At 36.6% G+C, this 23,350-nt stretch overlaps 1 pseudogene; it reads right to left on the bottom strand.

Moving 5' to 3' along the window:
• The window catches only part of LOC107160417, a 36,313-nt pseudogene extending 15,607 nt beyond the window's left edge, over nucleotides 1-20,706 (bottom strand).
• Nucleotides 20,707-23,350: the final 2,644 nt, after the last annotated feature.

Here is a 23,350-nt window from a genome sequence, read left to right on the forward strand (position 1 = left end):
TATGATATGTCAAGAGCTTTGTAATGTTTTGAACAACTAATAAAAAAAGTTAAAAAAAATAAAATTCTAAAGCCAAAAAAAAAAAAAAAACTACTGAACACTAAAGAAAGAAATTGAAGAACACCTTAGAAGATGAAAATATCTCCCACATTCTTGGACAGGCAGAATTAATATTGTCAAAATGGCCATACTATCAAAAGTATTAAACAGATTTAATGCAATTCCTATTGAAATTCTAATGATGTTCTTCTTAGAAATAAAAAAAAAAAAGCAGACATGAAATTTATTTGGAAAAACAAGAGGCCCAAAAGAGTCAAAACAACCTTTTTCAAGGAAAGAGAAGCTGGAGGCATTCAAAGACCAGTCCTTAAATCATACTACAGAACCATAGTAACAAAAACAGCATGGCATTGGCACAAAAACAGACAGGAAGACCAATGATACAAAATAGAAGACACTGAGACAAACCTACATAAATACAGTTATCTTATACTAGACAAAGTTGTCAAAAATGTACATTAGAGAAAAGATAGCTTCTTCAACAAATGGTGCAGGGAAAACTGGAAATCCGTATACAGTAGAATGAAATTTAACCCCTATTGCCCTTCTGGCACAAAAATCAACACACCAGTGATCCTGCACCTATCTAGAGAAAAAGTAGGCCTGACTCTCTATAATGTCAGCTTAGGAACCAACTTCTTCAATAAGACACCTAAAATGGTAGTAAAATCAAGACTCAATAAATGGGATGGTATCAAACTAAAAAGCTTCCTTATAGCAAAACAAACAATCTAGAATGTGAACAGAGATCCTACAGAATGGGAGAAAATCTTTACCACATGCACCTCAAATAGAGCATTAATATCCAGGATATAGAAAGAACTCAAAACACTTAACATAAAAAAAAACACAAATAACCCAATCAATAAATGGTCAAAAGAACTGAACAGGCACTTCACAGAAAATGGTAAACAAATATATGAAAATACAAACTAAATCTACACTGAGATTGCGTTCCACTCCAGTCAGAATGGCAAGTTTCAAGCATATATGTAACAATAAGTGTTGTTGAGGATATGGGGAAGAATGTACACTCACACATTGCTGGTGGGACTGCAAATTGGTTCAAATACTCTGAAAGGCAATCTGGAGATTTCTCAGAAAACTTAGAATGGAACAACCACTTGACCCAGTTATCTGACTCCTCAGCATGTACACAAAGGACTAAAAATCAGCATACTACAGTAATTTAGACACATTAATTTTTATAGCAGCTAAATTCACAATAGCCAAGCTGTGAAGCTGTGTAATCAACCTAGGTGTCCTTCAACAGATGAATGGATAAAGAAAATGTTTTATATATATATATCATACATACATACACACACACACATACACAATGGAATATCACTGAGCCATATTGAAGAATGAAATTTTGCCATTTCCTGGTAAATGGATGGAACTGGACACTATAATGCTAAGTGAAATAATCCAATCCCCCAAAATCAAAGTCCAAATATTCTCTCTGATATGTGGATGTTAACACACAATAAGGACAGGGAGGGGGGAAATAGAAGTTCATTGGATTAGATGAAGGGAATGGAGGGAAGGCAGAGACAATAGAAAAGACAGTAGAATGAATCAGACATGATTTTCATGTATAACCACAATAATGAGTTCCTAAAAGAATAAATTATACTCCATGTATGTAAAATATGTTAAAATATACTCTACTGTCATGTATGTCTAAAAAGAAAAAAATTTTTAAAAGTAAATCTGGCCTCTTGAAATTCATCCCTATTTTTGTAAGAACAAGGCATTTATGTTGAGACTTGGAATACTGGATTCACGTGAAAATGGGTATTTAACCACAATTCCTCATTTTGCTTCTGTATTACTAACATTCCTGTGAGATGGCTTGAACTCAGTAGGGAAAACAAAAACCTGATATTCAGCTTCCACCTTTTAAAATTCTATTATCTGTGATTTGAAGCCTTATGATAAGTTACCTTCACATACTCTCACCCATGGCAAGCAATTGACCTGTCTGGGACAGACCTGTGCTTCTTATGGGCTTAATGTTTGGCTTCATTTTCATTCTGCTTTTTTTATGAGGAAAAGCAGCAGAAGGTGATGAGTCAGTCCTTTTTCTGGGATCTTCAGTCTTTGTCCTTCTCTTGGAGTAATGGAAATTGTGTTGGAGGAGGAGTCAGGAGTCTGAGCTTTAAGGTCACACACAAGATTAGCCACTTATTTGCCTCCTGACATTTGTTCTCTTCCTTCCTTACTTCCTGCAGCAGTACTGGGATTGACCCTGGGGCCACACTTACACTAACCTATTGCTCTATCACTGAGCTTCATCCTCAGCCCATGTTAAAACTTGTTTTGTTTTAGACATGATCTTGTTAAGTTGCCAAGGCTGGACTCAAACTTGTGCTCCACCTTCCTCAGGCTCCTGAGAAAAGGAATTACAGATGAGTGCCACTGCACCAGGCTTTTGACAGTTTACTCTCACTATTAAATGTAGGATGAAGCTTACAGTTGTTACCATTGTCAACTCTTAACATTTTCTGACATTCATAATTTTCTGTAACTTCAATTTCCTGATTCAGCATTAATTCTCAGGACTAAATAGATAAAATAGCTGTCAACCATGGACAAAAATCAGCTCAAAGTGGATCAAGGACATAGGCACTAGAACAGAGACCCTGTGCCTAATAGAAGAAAAAGAAGGCCCAAATTTCCATCATGTCAGCTTAGAACTGACTTATTTAACAAGACTCCTAGAGCACAAAGAAGCAAATCAAGAATCAATAAATGGGATGAAATCAAACTAAAAAGCTTCCTCACAGCATAGGAAACAATAATGTGAAGAGAGAGCCTAATCTCCAGGATATATAAAGAACTAAAAAAAACTTAACACCAAAAACAAAATTATAATAACCCAAGCAATAAATTGGCTAAGGAACTGAATTGGTACTGCACAGAAGAAGTACAATTGATCAATGAATATATGAAAAAAATATTCAACATCTCTAGCAATTAGAGAAATGCAAATCAAAAGTACACTGAGATTACATCTCACTCCATTCAGAATGGCCATTTTCAAGAATATAAGCAACAATAAATGTTGGCAAGGATGTGGGAAAAAGGTACACTCATACATTGTTCATTTGACTGCAAATTGGTACAAGCACTATGGAAAGCAGTATGGAGATTTCTCAGAAACTTGGAATGGGACCACCATTTGACCCAGCTATCCTATTCCTCACTTTGTACCCAAAGGACTTAAAATCAGTGTACTACAGTGACACAGCCACATCTATGTTTATAGCAACTCAATTCACAATAGCTAAACTATGGAACCACACCAGCTGCTCTTCAACAGATGAATGGATAAAGGAATTTTGGTGTATATACACATAATGAAATATTACTCAGCCATAAAGAAGAATGTAATTATGACATTTGCCAGTAAATGGATGAAACTAAAGAATATACTTTTAAGCAAAAGAAAAGAAGGCAATACAAAATGTTTTCTCTGATATGTGGATGCTAATTCACAATAAGTTGGGGAAGGGACTTGGAAAGAATAGAAGTTGTTTGGATTATACAGACAGGAGTGAAAGGAGAAGAGGGGTATGGAAATAAGAAGGACAGTAAAAGGAATCGAGTATTAGTATCCTACACATACATGAGTTATATTTGATGATGACACCTCAATAAAGCTGCAAATATTTTGGTAGCTGAAAACAAAAATTAATTGATGAAAAGCAGGATTTTAGGAGCAAGCACGCCAGGTAGTTTTGACTACAATTTTATCATTAGGTTGCAAGCAAGACTCTGGCTAGAATGGCAACATGTGCAGCTTGGCCAGGGTGAGGATGTGTGCTCAAGCTCAGGCACTTGGCAGTTTGCCAGAGTCCTCAGTGGCTCAATGTGTGGGTCTCTCCACAGTGAGACTCTGCTGAACTAAAGCACAGCACCTGGCAAACCAGAGTAGAGCCCTCACCTGCATGGGGATCTGTCTGAGAGAAGGGTTTCTACTCCACCGGAATTGGGGAATTTGAGGACCAAATTTGTTCTTGGCAATTTTGTTCTCTGAGGACCAGGAAAAGGTTAGAAATCTTTGGGTCATGGCAACTCAAAGTGTGACACACAGCATCAACTTCCTCTGGGACATGGTATAAGTGAATGAATGAATAATATGAATGAATGAATGAATGATTACAGAATGGCCCACTGTCCCATGAAAGAATCTGTATGTGCACTTGAACAAACTTCCCAGACAATTTAATTACATACTAAAGTTTCAGAAGCACTGCTCTAGGACCATCTTTCTCTAAGTGTGATCCAAAATACCTGGAGCTCTCCTTATAAAGAAAATTCTCCATCTCTAACACAGAGGGTTCCTGGGGTGGAGGCAGGAATCTGCATTTTTAGCAAGTGCCCTCAGTTCTTGTGCACATTCAGGTTTGAGAACCCTGCTACAGATGGTGAGAAATCTGGGCATAGGAGGGCTTCAAGATGGAAATGGAATGTTGATGTTGAAGGACCGAAACACCATGCCCCAGCTCTTGCTGGGAGTCAGTGGGGCAGATCCAGTGGATGGTGACAAGGACAGACCCCTAGTCATGGCTGGAAACACAAGAATTCCATAGCAGGAGGTTTCCACCTCTGTCCTCTCAGTGATGGCCAGTGAGTGACAGACTCTGATAACTAGAAATCCACTGCTGGGAAGGTTCTCACAAGAAATCGTAGGAAAGTTGTGTACCTCTTAGGTACATAGGGTCAGCTAGGGCCTGATTTCATACAGTTTAAATAATGGGATGTTTGCCATTGGAAAGGATCCTGAAAAGGAAAATGGTGGCCTCTTTTTCTGCATTAGTAAATGTTAACTGCTGTGTCCTAAAAATCAAGGTCAGTGTACCATGAGGAAATTTTTATCCAGGTTCAGTGTTGTGAGAGCCCAAAACTTTTCCCTGGTGACATTCACAGTTTAGATCTAATCTTAGTGGTAGGGGATCCTCCCTTTCTTCTCAGTACTCCTGAGTGAAGTCCAAGGTGTATCATCCCCAGTGCAAGAACAGACCTGTCTGGGACAGACCTGTTGCTTCTTGTGTCCTTTATGTTTGGCTTCATTTGAATCCTTCATTTTCTGTGAGTAAATGCACCAGAAGGAGATAAGTCTTAGCCCTTTTCTGGGCATCTTCAGTTTGTCCTTCCCATGGTATAATGGAAATTGTGTTACAGGAGGAGCCCAGAGCCCACAGTTTACAGTCACACACTGCCTAGCCTTCCTGACATTTACCCTCTTACTTCCCTGCTCTCTTCAGCAGTACTGAAATTGACCCCTGGGCCACACTTAAACTAACCTAATGCTCTACCACTGAGCTTCATTCTCAGCTGATTTCAAAAATTGTTTTATTTTACACATGATCTTGTTAAGTTGCCAAGGCTGGACTTGAACTTGTGATCCTCCTTCCTCAGCCTCCTGAGAAGGGGGATGGCAGGTAAGTGCCATTGTACCAGGCTTTGGCTTTTGAGACTTAATTTACTCTCACTATTAAATGTAGGATGAATCTTACAGTTGTTACCACTGCAAGTCTTAACATTTTCTGACATTCATAGCTTTCTGTGGCTTCTCCTTCCTGATTGTGTGTTATTTTCTCAGGACTGAATAGAGAAAATAGCTGTCAGGACAAGTCAGGCACATGCCCTATTGGTTACCCCAGTGACAAATGCTGCTGATGTCTTCTGCAGAGCAGGCCTCAGGGGGCCAGAGCAGCATCTTCCACATTCCTGATAATAGTAGCCCCTCCTTCTTGGTTCTTAGCCATCTCCTGATGTGCCAGGGTTGCTTTTCCTCGGCGATCCTTGCTGTGTGCTTATTTTCTCATTTTTTTTATCTTGTTTGCACACATTTTATTTATTTATTTATTTATTTGGAATAGAAAGGGCATTTTTATATTATTTTTGTTTATATATGATAGCGGAATGCATTACAATTCTTATTACATATATAGAGCATAATTTTTCATATCTCTGGTTGTATACACAGTATACTCACACCAATTCATGTCTTCATACATGTACTTTGTACAATAATGATCATCACATTCCACCAACATTTCTAACCCCATGCCCCCTCCCTCCTCCTCTAACCCCTCTGCCCTGTCTATAGTTCATCTATTCTTCTCATGCTCACTCTCCCTATCCCACTATAAATCAGCCTCGTAATATCATAGAAAACATTCAGTATTTGGTTATTTGGCATTGGCTAACTTTGCTTAGCATTATCTTCTCTAACTCCATCTATTTACCTGCAAATTGGCACACATTATTAACTGGAACCTCAATGATAGTTTTGTTCATGGATAGTGATTTTTTTTTTCTGGAGGGAGATGAAGCCTAGTATCTCTTATGCTGCCATCTTGCTGATGTCATTTATATTTCATTCTTAAATGCTGTTGAACATATAATTGTTTTCTTATTTGAAGTTTGTTCATTACAAGTATCTCCAAAACAAAGAGTCTTATGTCCTGAAACATAGATGAACTCCTTAGTTTTAATAATTGTTTATTGATTTTCTTAAATGTTTTTGGTATGGTAAATCTTTTATCTGCAACTAGAGAGAATTGTCCTTTACAATGAGTTTTACTTGTGTGCAATGTTAAGATGATTGTGTGGCTTTTGGTTTTCATTGTAATAATATGATATATTACATTAGTTAAATTGTGGATGTTAAAAGAAACTACCATTCCTGGGATAAATTTCACTTGGTTGTAGTGTACGATTATTTTGTTTTGCTAATTTTGGTTAAGTAGGATTTGTTGAGGATTTTTGAATATGTATTCATAAGACTTTGTTCTGAAATCTTTTTTTAATACCATGTCTTTGATTGTAGTTTCAGAGTATTACTGGCCTCATAGTATTTGTTGGGTAGTATTCCCTCCTCCTCTGCTTTTTGGAATTAATTCTTTAGTTCTCAGATTTAAGAAACCATTCATTTACTGACTTAACAAACAAGTACGCAGGTTTATTATATGCCTAGCATTGTTCTAACAAGTTCATAAATGTTTGGTACAACAAGCACCATCATTCCCATGTTACAGAAGGTGAAACAGAGACACGGATGGTTCAAAAACTTTCCCAAGTTCTCACAATCCTTAAATGATAGAGTCAAAATTCATACCCAAGCAAACTCTAGAATTCACATAATGAGCCAGTAGCCTGATCTGCCATCAATAATTCTTCTTTGCCTATTTGCTGTAAATCATCAATAAAGTCATTTGGAGAAGGACTTTTATTTGTGGGTAGTTTTGTAAAATATATTAGTACTAATTGAATGTCTATCTCTTCTTGAGTCAACATTTTTAGTTTGTTTTCTACCTACCATTTGTCCACTTTACAGATATTAAACAAATTTGCCTACCACTGTTCATATTGTACTATAAATTGTTTCTATTATTGTAAAGTTACTAGTATTACCTCTTTCTTTATTGATTCTAATTATTTTATTCTTATTTAGTGTGTCTAGCTAACAATTTGTCTATTTGTTCATCTTTCATCTTTCCAAAGCACCATATTTGGTTTCACTGATTGCTTTGCTATTTTCTACTTCATTATTTTCTAACATTTTTTACTTTTGTGTCTACTATCTATTTACTATTTCCCTCTCTTTGGTTGTTTGGGTTTTAGTTTACTCTTCTTTTATTCATTTGAAATCCTTCTTCCTTTTTAATGCAGGCATTTATGACTACCAATTTACTGCTACAAATTTCCCTATAAGGGCCCCTTGATTATTAGCTCCTAGATTTGGTGAGTTGTTCTTTCATTTTCATTAATTTGAAAGTGTTTTATAACATTGTTTTAATTTCGTCAAGCCATTTATCATTCTGGAGTGTTTTAAAATTTTCCATACGTTTGTGACCTTTACAGGTTTCTTTTAGTATTTGGTTGTTTACTAATTTCATTCCATCCTTGTCAGAGAATGTGTTTATATTATTGCTATGCTTTCAAGTGGAGTAATGTTGATCTTACAGACTAGCATATGGTATATCCTGGAGAATCTTCCACATGCACTTGAAAAAAACATGTATTCAGCTGTTGTTGACAAGAGTGTTTAACATACATGTCCACTAGGTTTATGTGGTGTATAGTGTTGGTCTAATCTGTTTTTATCTTTTACTTAGTATTTGATCCATCACCAGATGTGGAATATTGTGGAGGTCTCCAACTAGTATTTCTGCATTTGGCATTTCTATTTTCATTTATACCAGGTTTGTTTTCTTGTGTAATTGTATATTGCTTACCAATAGGGATACTGAGAAATGCATCATTTCGTCATTTCAGTGTTGTGTGACATCATAGAGTGCACTTACACAAGAGAGCCAAGATGCTGCTAGGTGATATAATTTCATAGGAACATCATTGACCAAAACACTATTATATGGTATATGACTATATTTTTGGTGTTTGGTGATTAGGTGTACATACATATCACATTCTACCATCATTGTTCCTACTGGGTCAGATCACTACCTCCTAGCACAGAAAAGTAACACTTTAACTATTTGCTATGATTTGGGTAAGTGTCCCCCACAGACATAGGTGTTAAAGGCTTGGTCACTAGCTCACGGCATTATGGGGAGAAGTTGAAGCCTTTAAGTGGAGGGGCCTTTAAGTGGAGAGACAGTCACCTCATTTGGGTATGAATTTGAAGAGAACGTTGGGAATTGGCCTTTTGTTGCCTGTCTGTCTTTGCTCTCTGGCTAATCTGAGGTGAGAAGTTTGGTCCACCAAGTCTTTCCCAGAATGGTGCTCACTGGGCCACTGGCCCAGGGCAGCAGGTCCAACAACCCATGCACTGTAATCTCTGAAACTTTGAGTGAAATAAGCCTTTCCACCATATAAGTTGATTTTCTTAGATGTTTAATCACAGTGATGGAAAGCTGAATTATTATACATACTTATTATCTACTCATTACAAAATGTCCCTGTTTGTCACTGCTATCATTTAAAAAGTTGATTTTATTTGATATTTATGTAAGTACTTCAGATTTCTTATGCTTCATTTTAATGTGCCAGTGGTTCAATATTAGATTTTAGTGTAGCTGTGACTGTGAAGTGTGTCTCCTCCAGGAGAGTCTGGTCCTATTCTTTTACCTAAGGCAACACTCTCTGCCTTGTGATTGGCTTGGTTACTCCACTTCCATTTAATGTTCATATTTATACGGTGAAATTCATCTGTCGTTTTCCTGGGTGTTCGAAGTATGTCTCATATCTCTTTGTTCCTCAGTTCTGCATGAGTCATATGAATATTTTGCAGTATATTAATTCCCTGAATAGTTTTTTTCCCTAGAGTTTCTAATGGTCACTTGAAGGACTTACCATATACATCTGGTCTTACTAGAAACTACACTTTGGAATCTACCAACTCAATTTCAGTGACATGTAGAAATGTTAACTCTGTCGTTCTATTTCCTCTTCTTCCTCTTTGTGTGCTTATTATTAAACATGTCCTATCTGAATATTGTCTATCTTACATATGATTTAAAAATTATCTTTATATAATTAAGGAAAGGTTTTGTTTATATGTCTTTAAAGATACTGATTTTCCTACCTTACATAGTCTACCATTCATCCTATCTCATATCCATTGTGTTATACATCTCAGACATTTTTATTCTTGCAAGTTTCCTTTTGATTTTTTTATGAATCTCTCATGTCTCTTTTGTGAACTATTGAATGTATGTCATACATTTATAATAAGTGTTTAAAAATCATTGTCTGCTCATTTTTAACCTCCGTGTCAGTTCTGGGTTAGTTCAGATCAATGGTTTCTCTGTCTTATGAATTTCATTTTCTTGTTCTCACTTTATTCTTGGTGACTTTATATTTAAAGCAAAACCTTCTGACTTAACCAAGTTAGGTGCCAACTATTTTTGCACACCATAAATATTGTTCAGTATTTATTCCTGGGACAAATTAAGTCATTTAGGACTGATTGGTTCTTTTTGTTCTGTCCTTTAACATTTCTTAGGTAAACCAGAAATTGTTTAGTTCAAGCTAATTATTCACCACTCTGGACATGAGACCCTTCTGAGTATTCTGTCCTATGACCAAAAACTATGAGGCTTTGCAGTATTGCTGGTGGAAGCAGACACTTTATCTGGCCTCGTGTATACCTAAGTACCTAAATTCTCTGCCCTGTTTGTTAGCATGTCACAACAAGATATGTACAGAAATGGTGAGAATAAGCAAATAAGCAACTACTTTATCTTGTTCACATGGATAACAGTCAAGCAAAGGTACACCTGTATATCAAGACCTTTAGTCTGCTGGTTTGTGTATCAGCTGTCAATACGAGTTAGGGTAAAATGATTGTTACACTAGCAGGGTGTTTTAAATTTTGCGGGCAATCAAAACAAAACAAAAAGAAAGAAAACTAATGAATGTTATGGATCCTCTACCCAGAAATATGTAGATTATTATGCAAATTATAAAAATGAACATTAGTGTCACACCATCCATGGATACTTTGAGGTCTGAAAGACCCAGGTTTGCAATCCAAAGAAATTCCAGACAGGTTTACCTTTTAATTGGCATGTTACTTTTAAAATGTGTAGCAAAAGGTATATTACCTACGTGTTTGTCAGTGATCCATGACTAATGCTTGAGATTTTAAAAAAAAAAAATCTTAAGAGGGAAAAATTTTATTTGGGTCAGAAGTTCTATTCCATGGTCAGTTCCATTGCTTATGGACCATCATGGTGGGAGCTAAGAGAGAAGGGAATCATTCAAACATACTATCCAGGAAGCAAATACAGAAACAAAAAGGGACTGGGTTTCCAGTATTCCCTCCAAGGGCACAACCCCCAGTGATCTAACTGCCTTCCATTAAGCCCATCTCCTAAATGTTCCAGCTGCTCCCAAAAGAGGCATGGGTTGGGGATCAAGCCAACATGTGGGTGACGATCACTATCCAAACTACAGCAACCTGAAATAATTAAATCCTTTTGAAAAACAAAAACAAAGTTGAAAGGCTTAAAATATCTTATTTCAAGACTTATAAAATATAGTCATCAACAAAACATGGCATTGGTGTAAGAGCAGACACATTGATTACTTCTAATGTAATGGAGTGTCCAGTTATGGGACCACACTTCTATTATTATCAATTAGTATTTTACAAAGATATGAGGATAATTCAATGGAGAAAAAATAGAGCTTCAACACATGGTACTAGAATACCTGAAAATCCATATGTGCTTGAAATGGAGCTCAGTCCTTACTCACATCATTATAAAGAGTGAAATCACAACATATCTAATATAATAAAGCTATTGAACATCTTTTTACAAACATAGAGGCAGATTTATTAAAATTGAATTAACAAAAAAATTTAACTACCTGAAGTATAAAACAAAAGGCATATAAAACAAAATGTGATGAAATGGATTTGACCATGCTTTAAACACATCTTTAAATAACCATGATAAAGGACATTAAAACCCAAGTCTTAAGGAGAAAGTTTTTACAAGAAATATGTTTGTCATACAGTCAATATTCAGAATATATGAAAAATATTTACAATTTAATAATGAGACAAACAGCTCTTAACTTCATGGACAAAAGATGTGAAGAACATTTTACAGGCTAAGCCCTGAAAGTCCCTAATAAGTATTGAAAAGATGCTCACCATTGCTAGTTACCAAAGACATACAAATTAAAACCACAGTGAAATACCTACCACCTCACCTCAACTAGAATGGATAACATCAAAAACACTGTGACAATACCACATGTCAACAGGATGTGGAGCAACAGGAAACCTCATACATCACTGCTAGAAATGTGAAAAATTACAACCCATTTGTAAAACAATATGACAAATTCTGATATCATTGAACACACTGACCTTATGGCCCAAGTCTTAGGCATTTATCTAAAAGGCTGGAGAACATACGTACATAGACAGACTACACTCAAATGATCATAGTTGCCTTTATTTATAATACCCTGGGAATAACATACCTGTTTAACAAATTTTCTGTAGATTCAGTGGATAAACTAGTATTTTAGTAATACTCAGTAATAAAAATGAATAAAATACTAATGCACACAATAGCACAACAAAGCTTAAAAATAACTATGTTTTAGCAAAGTTTACATACTACATGTTTGAATGTCTATAAAATTCCAGAATATTTTAAATTACAGTCAGAAAGGAGGTTGGTGGTCACCTAGAACTGGGGTAGAGGAGAGGATAAAATGGGAAGGCAGATGAGAACACTGTTTAGGGTAAGACTAGCTAAAGCATATCCTGACCACAGTGGTGTTTAAAAATGATTCTAAACAATTACCAATATTCATTTAGATTTGCACCCAAAATTAGTGAATTTTATTTCACACAAATCTCTTAGACAAAAAGGTAGAAACAAAGCAAAACCAAGTATTTATCTGATAAATAAAAATTGATAGGATTCCTTGCTAAGTAATTCTCTACCATAAGTAATTTGGAATGAAGAAAAGCCTAGAGTGTAATGATGGGAAATGGTAACTAATTTGTACAAAAAAGATAACTAACCACAGAATATGACATATATTTTAAGTATTTTTACTTAATTTTTTAAATGATTGATGACTTTATACCACTATGTATTATACTCCTTTCCACAGTGTTCGAATCAATTTGCAGTTGTACCAGCAATGTATGAGTGTAGCTCTCCCACTATGTATTCTACTGTCTGGTTAGGTTTATCATGAACGCTGATGTAGTATACATGGTGATCATACAGAGGGGTGGTTAACTGTAAACATGAGGTTATTAAGTTTCCTGTATTTTATTGGATATAGTACAATGTTACCTTAGGTAGTCTGTAAAAAGTTAAAGATGTCTCTGTTCAGTTTCTTTGCCCATTTATTGATTGGGTTATTTGTTTTGGTTTTATTTTTATTGTTGTTTTTACTGTTATTGTTTTGGTGTTGTTTTTTGAGTTCTTTATATTTTTTGGAGATTAATTCTCTGAGGTGCAGGTGGCAAAAATTTTCTCCCATTCTGTAGGCTCTGTCTTCATGTTCTTGATTATTTCCTTTGCTTTAAAGAAGCTTTTTAGTTTGATATCATCCCATTTATTGATTCTTGAAAAGGAGATGAACAGACACTTCACAGAAGAACAAATATAATCTGTCAACAAATATATAAAAAATTCAACATCACTAGCAATTAGAGAAATTCAATTTAAAACTATACTGAGATTTCCTCTCATTCCACTCAGAATGGCAATCATCAAGAATACAAGTAGCAATAAATGTTGGTGCAGATATGTGGGGAAAGCTACACTCATACATTGCCGGTACAACTGCAAATTCATTCAACCACTGTGGAAAGCAGCATGGAGATTCCTCAGAAAACTTGGAATGGAACCACCATTTGATCCAGTTATCCCACTCCTCAGTATATACCCAAAGGACAAAGTTGAGTTTTGTGCAGGATGAGAGTTAGTCATCTAGTTTCATTCTTTTGCATATCCAGTTTTCCCAGTACTATTCACTTAAAAAGCTGTTTTCTCTAACTTGTGCTTTTGGCACCTTTATGAAGGATCAGATGATTGTATCTCTGTAGGTTTTCTGTACCATTGGTCTTCATGAATTTTTTTTTTTTTTTGAGAGAGAGAGAGATTGAGAGAGAGGATTTTTGAATATTTATTTTCCAGTTTTCAGCGGACACAACATTTTTGTTTGTATGTGGTGCTGAGGATCAAACCCGGGCCGCACGCATGCCAGGCGAGCGCGCTACCGCTTGACCCACATCCCCAGCCCTTCATGTATGTTTTTATGTTAACACACGCTGTTTTATTACTATAGTTCTGTGATATAATTTGAGATTGAGTATTGTGATGCCTACAACATGTCATATTACTGAGAATTGCTTTTTCTATTCTGGGTGTTCTATTCTTCCATGTGAAATTTAGTACTATTTTTCCTAATTCTTTGTGCATGACATTGATATTTTGATGAAGACCACATTGAATCTGTAGATTGCTTTGGTAATATTTGACAATATCAGTTCTGCCTATCCAAGAACATAGTGCCGTCTCCAATTTCTTTCTTCAGTTTTGTAAATTTCACTGTACATATCTCTCACCTCCTAGATTTAATGCACTCCCAGATTTTAATTTTGGGAGGATATTGTGAATGGAATTCTTTTCCTAATTTCTTTATCAGAAGAATCATTATTTGTGTATAAGTAAGCTATTAAATTTTGTATGTTGGTCTTCTGTCTTGCTCCTTTACTAAACTCATCAGATCTAAAAGTGTGGTGTTTTTTCCCCCTTGGGGTCTATAAGTGTAGAATAATGTCATCAGCAAATAGAGAAAAAAAAATTGACTCTTTTTCTACTTTCATCTCTTTAATTTCCATCTTTTGTATCATGGCTTTGGTTACAGTTTCAAGTACTGTATTAAGTAGGAGTGAGGAGAATGAACATTGATGTCTTATTCATGATTTTAAATAAATATTTTCAGTTTTTCCCCACTTAGTATGACATTAGCTTTGGGTTTGACATATAGCATTTACAATGTTGACACAAGTTCCTTCAATTATGAGTTTCTTCAGTGTTTTTTAACATGAATGGGAACTGAATTTTATTGAGGTTTTTTTTTAGTTTACTGAGATGATCATGTGATTTTTGTCTTTAATTCTATTTATGTGATATATTGCATTTATTGATTTTGATATATGAACCAACTTTGTATCTCTGAATAGAACCCACTTGATAATGGTTTGAATACAGATTGCTAATATTTTATTGAAGATTTTTCCTTCTGTATTCATCAGGCATATTGATAAATAGTTTGTTCCCTTCATGGGTCTTTCTCTCTTTTGGTATCAGGGTGATACTTGCTTTATAGAATAAGAAAACTTTCTTAGAAAGTATTCCTGTCACTAGTCATGGGTGACTACAAGATATATTTGATATAGAAAAATTATAAGATTCTGACAAGGATAAATGACAAGCTAAAAATCATCCACATCCCTAGACCAGAAAATTTTTCTTGCATTTCCTTTCACTCTGTTATCCTCCTCCACCTGCATCCTGAATGCTTCATATTTCTCTTCTCTCCCTCTCTTTACCTCAAATGATGATCACAGGCTTCAGTGGCCCCTGAGCTGCCCTCTCCAAATGCCATTTCCCAGGTCAGTTGACTCTCTGGCCCCCTGAGGGGGCTGTTTCTCACTTTCTCCTCCCTTCTCACATCCCAGTTCTAATTCCCAGCTCCTCACTCCTAGAGGATGAACTTGTTTCTCTTTTTACTTGGAAAAAAAGTAGGACTCAAATAAAAGTAGGACTCTTAATCCCATCACAGCCCTCATACTTGAAAGGGTCTCCTCCGTTTTCCCACCAGTGATAATGGATGATCATGTTGCTGTCTGAGGCCACCTCTGCACTTGGTAACAAGCTTGGCCCCTCATCCCCTGCATCATCACCTCCCACTTTCTGTGGCTCATTCACTACTGCATTAATCATACTGTAGTATCTCCCATTAAAACCAACATGACCTGTCTATAGTCATGTAAACAAATAAATAGGACAAACAAAAAAATCCACCACCTGATCCTATGTCTCCCTCCAATTACTACCTCATTTTTCTGATACAACATATAGAGGGACTTCTGAGTCCTTTCTCTCATGTTGTCTTTTTAAACAAAACAAAACAAAAATTCTAGTGGAGCCATGGACAGCATTTGAAAGGTCAAATGCTTCTATAAGGCTTGATATAAAGACAAATGGCCCCAATCTTTCATGCAGCCCCATATCCTCATCCCCAGAGGCAGCCTGTTTTATTTATTTTGCCTGATGATTTTGTTACCTCTGTGCCCCTAAATAGAATGCTAACAGGGCTCCTCCTTAGTTTTTTAATTTCATGTTGCACTTTAAGTGAACAGCTTCCCTTCTCAAGCCCCTATCCTCTCAATAGTCATTTTATAATTTTGGTTAGACCAATGTTGTTTATATGATTCTGACTTAATATTATTCACCACTACACTTGTAGCTTTCATTACTCAGTTTCATTGAACTGATTTTTAATTTCCCTGAAGTTAGTAAAAGTGTTGTTCCATCATTTGCTTAGTTTTTGTTGTAATGGAACTTTCCCAAACTCTCCTCAGGATCTTTGCTATGGTTTGAATGTGTGCCCCAAGGTACACGTGTTGGAAATTTGATTTTCAATGTGCTGCTGTTGGGAGCTGGAGCCTAATGGGAGGTGGGTGAGTCACGAGGGTTCCACTCTCATAAATAGATCCATTGTGTTATTTGGGGATGGGTTGGCCCCTCCTGCCTCTCTTGCCCTTAACCTTCAGCCACATGAAGAAATAGCAGGAGGGCCTTACCTAGATGCCTGTGACTCGACCATGGACCTCCCAACCTTGATAACTGAGAAAATAAACCTCTGTTCTTCATAATTTACTCAATATGTGGTGTCCTGTGAGAGCAGCCAAGCAGAGTAAGACAGCCTCCATGAGTATCCTGGATATCCTGTATATCCTGGATATGTTCAAGCATATCCTGGCTTCCACCAACTTGGTCTTTGTGAAGACAGCTGTACCAGAGCCCTCAGTCCTGCCACACCTAGATTAGATGCCTGCATATCCAGGGCAAAGTCGACTCCCTGGATCACCTTCACCTCATGCGGGAACAGTTGGCTTCCCTCTATCGTGCTGGCTCCCCTCTTACCTGCATTTCACATATCCTCTTTTCTTGGTCTTCAACTTTGTTCATTCAAAATTCTGTGTTGAAAATTTTTGCTTGGAATATGCATGATATTGCTTCAATATTTTGTAGCTTCTAAAGCTATTTTTCCTGTCTCTTGAAATACTCAGGGCCTCTTCTACAGACTTTCTGAAATTTTATTGTAATATATCTTGCATGGATCAGTTTTCATTTGTTTGGGTACAATTCAAATGTAATTTACAGAACTGTAAATGCTGAAATAATTTTTTTTTCAGATTTTAAAATCATTTCTTATTCTCAATTAGTTTGGAATTCTTGTCATTCAATTGTTGGAAATTCTTTATTGATATTTGTGTTCTTACAGTTCTTCTGTCTTCCTTACTATTACTTTTCCAACTGTACTACTTCTTTTCTGGTATTATTCTAATCATCCAAATCATCTATTATACTTATTAATTTCTGTGATCAGTTTTAATTTCTAAGAACTTCTTTTTGTTCTCTTTCTGAATATAATTGTGCATAATCCCATTACCTGTTCACAAATACCATATATTTTTAAATGTTTCAGTAATTATTGAGAGTAGTGGCAACAAATTAGGCAAAGAAGTTGGGACCAATTTTGATCTCTCCGCTCAGAACAGTAGTTCTCAAAGTGTGATCTATGGAACCCCTGAAGGTGCTCAGACTATTGCACAGAATCTATATGATCAAAAAAACATTTTTATAATGTCAGTAAAACATTATTTACACTAAAGTAAACCTTGGCAACAAAGAAGCTATGGTACCAAACTGCAACAGTATTTATTGTTTTCTTAAACACTTTTTTAACTGCAAAAAGGAAAATAAAGTCATTTCACTTAAACATGGCCTGATTGAAGTATTAAAAATTATTAACTGTATTAAATCTCCATTCCAGAATCCACATTATAAAAGCACTTATTTGATAGAATGGTAAGTACACACAAAGTACTTTTGCTACATTAAAAAGTAGTGTTTGTGTCAACAAAAGCAATTTGGTGAGTTGTCCCTGCCCCATTTTTTTGTAATACCACTCCTGTTTAAAAGAATGAATGGCAGAGAGGCTGAGCACGGTGGCTCACACCTGTAATCCCAGAGGATCAGGAGGCTGATGCAGTAAGATTGTGAGTTTAAAGCCAGCCTCAGAAAAAGTGAGATACTAAGCAATTTAGTAAGACCCTGTCTCTAAATAAAATACAAACGAGGGGGGGTTGGGGTTGTGGCTCAGTGGGATAGTACTTGCCTAGCATGTGTGAGACACTGGGTATGGATTCTCAGCACCACATATAAATAAATATAGGTCCATCAACAACTAATAAACTGTTTTTTTAAAAAACAAATAATGGAATGTAGATTTAATAAAGTTAATAATTTTTAATATTTCAATCAGACCATGTTTAAGTAAACTGACTTTATTTTCCCTTCTGCAGTTAAAAGGTGCTCAAGAAAACAATAAATATTATTGCAGTTTGGTAACATAGCTTTCTTGTTGCCAAGGTTTACTTTAGTGTAACTAATGTTTTAGTGACATTATAAAAATGTTTTATGATCATATAGATTCTGTGCAATAGTCTGAGCACCTTCGAGAGTTCCACAGATCATGCTTTGAGAACTGCTGTTCTGAGTGGAGAGATCATAACTGGTCCCAACTTCTTTGCTTAATTTGCTTCTACTACTCTCAATAATTATTAAAACATGTAAAAAGATACGGTATTTGTGAAAGGTAAGGGGATTATGCACAACTATATTGAGAAAGAGAACAAAAAGAAATTCTCAGAAATTAAAAACTGATCACAGAAATTAATAAATATAATAGATGATTTGGATGATTAAAATAATAGCAGAAAAGAAGTAGTACAGTTGGAAAAGTAATAGTAAGGAAGACAGAAGAACTGTAAGAACACAAATATCAATAAAGAATTTCCAACAACTGAATGATAGGAATTCCAAACTAATTGAGAGTAAGAAATGATTTTAAAATCCAAAAAAAATACATATATATGTATGTGTAACATATACATATATAAACTTAAAGAAGACTACATATAAAAATATACATATGATATATACTGTATATTATATACACATATTATGGAAGATATAATATGTACACACTTATGTATACATATAATATAACATGTCTGTGTATATTATATACATGTAACACATTACATATATATTCTTCATGGTTGCTTGAAGGATTTACCATATACATCTGGTCTTACTAGAAACCCATTGGAAAAAAAAAAAGAAACCCATTGGAAATTACTATATAGGAATATAGCAATGCTACCTCTATACTTCTGTTTTCTCTTCTTCTTTCTGTGATTATTATTAAACATAGCCTATCTGAATACATCAGACACCTAATATATGTTGTAAAAATTATACCTTTATATAATTAAAAAAAGGGTTTTTAATGCCTTCAAAGACACGGATCTTTTCTGCAATACAGAATCTACCATAAAACCCATCTCATATCCAGCATATTCTACATCTTAGACATTTTATTCCCTGGAAGTTTTATTTTGATTTTTTTATGTACCTTTCATGTTGCTTATGTAACTTGTGTGAATATATGTCATATGCTTACAATCAAGATTTTAAAATCATTAGCCTCTAATTTTAACCTTATTGTCAGTTCTAGATTCATTCAGGTTGATTGCTTTTATCTGTCTTCTGAACTGCATTTTAAAATTGTCATTGTATTCTTGGTGACTTTTTATTTGATGCCAGACATTCTGACTTAACCAAGTTAGATGCCAAATATTTTGCATGACACAAACATTCTTCAGCAAATTGAGTCATTCAGACCTGTTTCCTTTTTGTTCTGTCTTTTAACATTTCTTGGGTAACTCAGAAAGTGTCTAGTCCAGGCTAATTATTCACCACTACAGACATGAGACTCCTCTGAGTATTCTATCCAATGCCCAGAAAACTATGAGCCTTTCCAATAGTGCTAGTGGAATCAGACACCGTCATTGGTCCTGTGTATCCCTAGTTACTGTAGCATTTTGGATCATTATTTGTCTCTCCTTGGATCATTTTCTAATGTGCATTTACTGATGAGCTGCAGACTGAGGGGGAACCCCATGCAGAACTCCATTGATTTTATTTTCGGTAACCTTCTCTTGGTGCCTTCATCTTGCAGAGTTTGGCTGCCCTGCACTCTCCAAATTCACAACTCTCCCACCTCAACTCACTGTGAAAGCTGGGCTACATAGGGATCCTCCTCCCTGCTCTGTGTCCTGGAAACTCTGCAGAAGAAAGATGGACAATGGCAGGCCTCCCTCATTTATTCCCTTTGTCTAAGAGATTGTAGTCTCTCAAGTGCTTGTTGTACAATATGATTAACTGCCTATTTTTACATATACTTTTCTGAATTGTCGTGTTTAAGGAAGAGAGTAAATCTGGTTTTTGTTCCTCTGTCATGGTGTTAACTGCTAGGGAGGCCCTTTTAAGGTGGCACCTTAAAAGGGCAGCAGGGAAGAAACTGGTGCTCCTTCAAGTGGCTACTAACATCCCTTTGGTACCAGGGATTGAATTCAGGGGCACTCGACCACTAACCCTATTTTGTATTTTATTTAGAGACAGGCTCTCACTGAGTTGCTTTGTACCTCGCCATTGCTGAGGCTGGCTTTGAACCCACAATCCTCCTGTCTCAACCTCCTGAGTTGCTGGGATTACAGGCCTGCGACACCCAGCTCTTCAGTAAACTAGAAGGAAACTATTAAATCAGCCAAACTTGCCCAGTCCATTTTATAGGTAATTTAGAATAATGCTATTCATTATAATGCTAAATTCTCTACTCTATTTCTTACTAGGGCTCAACAAGACAAATATAGAAATAGTGAAATAAGCAAGTAAGCTTCTACCTTACCTTGTCCACATGGCTAACAGTCAAGCAAAGTGTGCACATATGTCGAGTCCTTGAATCTTCAAAGAACATTTTGGACATCAGCTGTTGCTATATCAGTTAAGGTGTTTGAGACTTGTGGCTGATCAAAGAAAACAAGAAGAAGAATTGTTATGGACACTCTTCTTATGTGCATGTAAAATAAAATATAGAACTTAGCATTAATATCAGACCATCCATGGATCCTTAATTGTCTTCCAGGACTGGGTTTTCTAATCCTAGCAAGAGACAAAGACAGGAAGAAAATCAATGGAATAATCATTTTACCATTCCATACTGTGACTTCACTTTATGCTAGAATGTAAATTGGAGGAGAAGAAAGCTGGACCCCAGAATGAAGTATCAGTGGAACAACTTGATAGATATTATTTAGAAGTTAATGGAACTCAGGTGATTGTGCTGTGCTGGATCAAGTTTCCTCAATTCACTGTCCCAGGAACTGATATTAGTGATTCCATCCTTCAAACCTCTGCTCCAGCACTTGAATTCTCTTCCTACTCTAGGGAAATTCCACTTTTACAGAATTTTGATAGGAGACAGACCACTTCCTTCCCTAAAAGAGGAAGATTCACTTTTCTCAACATTACTGCATTTGACTATTATATCAGGCTTGGGTTCTACAGGTCAGATGACCACATATCACCTACCAGGTCCATGACCAGACTCATTGACACAGAGCAGCCGGGACTGTGCACAATGATTTACAAAGGTGGCATTACTGGCAAGAGTGATGCTCACATTCTATGAGCAGAATGACAGCAGTCCCTGATGCAGGGTCAAGTGTCCAGCATCCGGGTCTCAGTGTCATCTGAGTCTAGCACCAGGGTCAGTGGTTCCCAACTGAAGGAGGGATTGTGGATTGTATTTCTGGCTGTGTATCCTCAAGCCTGGTTCTCTGACCTTCCCCCAAATGAAGTCAGCCTCCCAAAATAACACATGTAAATTTTTTTTGTTCAAATTAGAAAAACTAACACTCTATTATTGGATCTAAGAAGTGACTGATACATCAGATCTGGGCATGGTTTCAGAGAGCTTCATCTGAAGGTTTACATTAGGCTAAGCTGAGAATCACTTCCTAAAGTCTTCCATCTTCCTGGGACAGAAAATGACAATTATGTCCTAACTTGGGTGTGATAATTGACTCAATCTATCCTCCATTTCCTTTTCATGGACAAAACCACATTTAAATATAGAGGTAAGACCCTTCCCCACCCTGAACACGCTGGTTACTGACCTCAGCAATTTCCACCCAAGCAGCATGACGCTGGTGGGCTCCGTACAAATACCCAGACCTGCAATCTCAGTACTATGCCCAAGACCAAGAACTGATTGTTGAAAAAATATTAAATGAGCCATCAATGACAGTCTGGGAATCCTGCTGTACCTTCTTACTACCGAAGTAAGAAGTATAATCACTAGGCCAGCAGCATGAGCACCACCTGTCTCAAATATGGACTTTTATGCTTACTATTAAGGTGACAACCAGAGGATTCAAGCATGGGAAAGCCTGGGACTCCATGGTGTGTGTTTCTAGATGTGGGACCAGAGTTGTTCCATCTGCTCTGGGCGTGGGGTCTGATCAGGCCACTTGCACTGCACCTTCAGGACTCAGTCCTTGTTCTCTTTCTCCTGTGCAGCCAATCTCTCCCTTGATGACCTCATCAGTTCTCAAGGCTTTAACTCATTTAAATGGTGTTATTTCACACTTCTATTCTCCAATCCAGAAATTTCTCCTAAATATTTCCACAGTCATCTGTCCTACTGCCAAATGGCCACCACCTCCACAGCTCAGTCAACATCTTGTACACTGAGCCTCTGAGATACATTCAGTTGTCCTCAGCAGTCCCCACTTGTCTGAGTGGCACAGTTGCTACTCAATGTATATATAGAATCCAGTCACTTCCACTGTTTAAACTTCTCAAAAGCCAGGTAAAGTGACGGTTATGTGCATCCTGGAGGACTCACTAGTTCACTACACTTTTCCCTACCTCCTCACCTACCCCTGTCCTCTCCATTCTATTCTCAGCAAAGCAGCCAGAGTGAGGCCTTCAAAGGAGAAGTTGTCCCTGTCTGTCTTTGCTCCAGGCTGCCTCACTCATGGTAAGAGTCTTTCCAACACCTTCAGGTCCACATGTTCTGTCTGTATTGACAACCTCCTCTTGATGACTCTGCTCCAGTTAGACAAGCCTCATTCTTCCAGAATGCATAGACATGAATTTGCCCTAGTTCATTAGCATTAAGCATTCCCTGTGCCTAGAAAACTATTCCACAGAATCCTCATGACAGATTTCTTCATGTTCTTCAAATCTGTCACCTTGCCAATAGATGTACACTGACCCTAGTGAAATAGTCATCTTCCCTGTCCCCCACACCAGCACTCTAGTTCACATTCCCTGTAACTCTGTAACAATGTTCTAACATAAAAACTTTCCTTACTCTGCTTGGGTTATATCATCTACCTGTTCGTAGTAAAACACATGCTCCACAGAAAATAGAAATTTTGCTGTTTGTTTTTTTTTAATTGCCATGGTAGTTCCTAAATGCAAAAATTGTTTGTCATATAGAGAGTACTTAATAAACATCAGTGGAATGAATGATCATTATAGAGCACCTCCATAACCTAGGGACTGTATCTTTATTAATGGAGCCTCACACCAAGGATTGCTCTGTGGTAGCT

This window comes from Marmota marmota, unplaced genomic scaffold, assembly GCF_001458135.2.
Source record: "Marmota marmota marmota unplaced genomic scaffold, marMar, whole genome shotgun sequence".
Classification (NCBI taxonomy): Eukaryota; Metazoa; Chordata; class Mammalia; order Rodentia; family Sciuridae; genus Marmota; species Marmota marmota.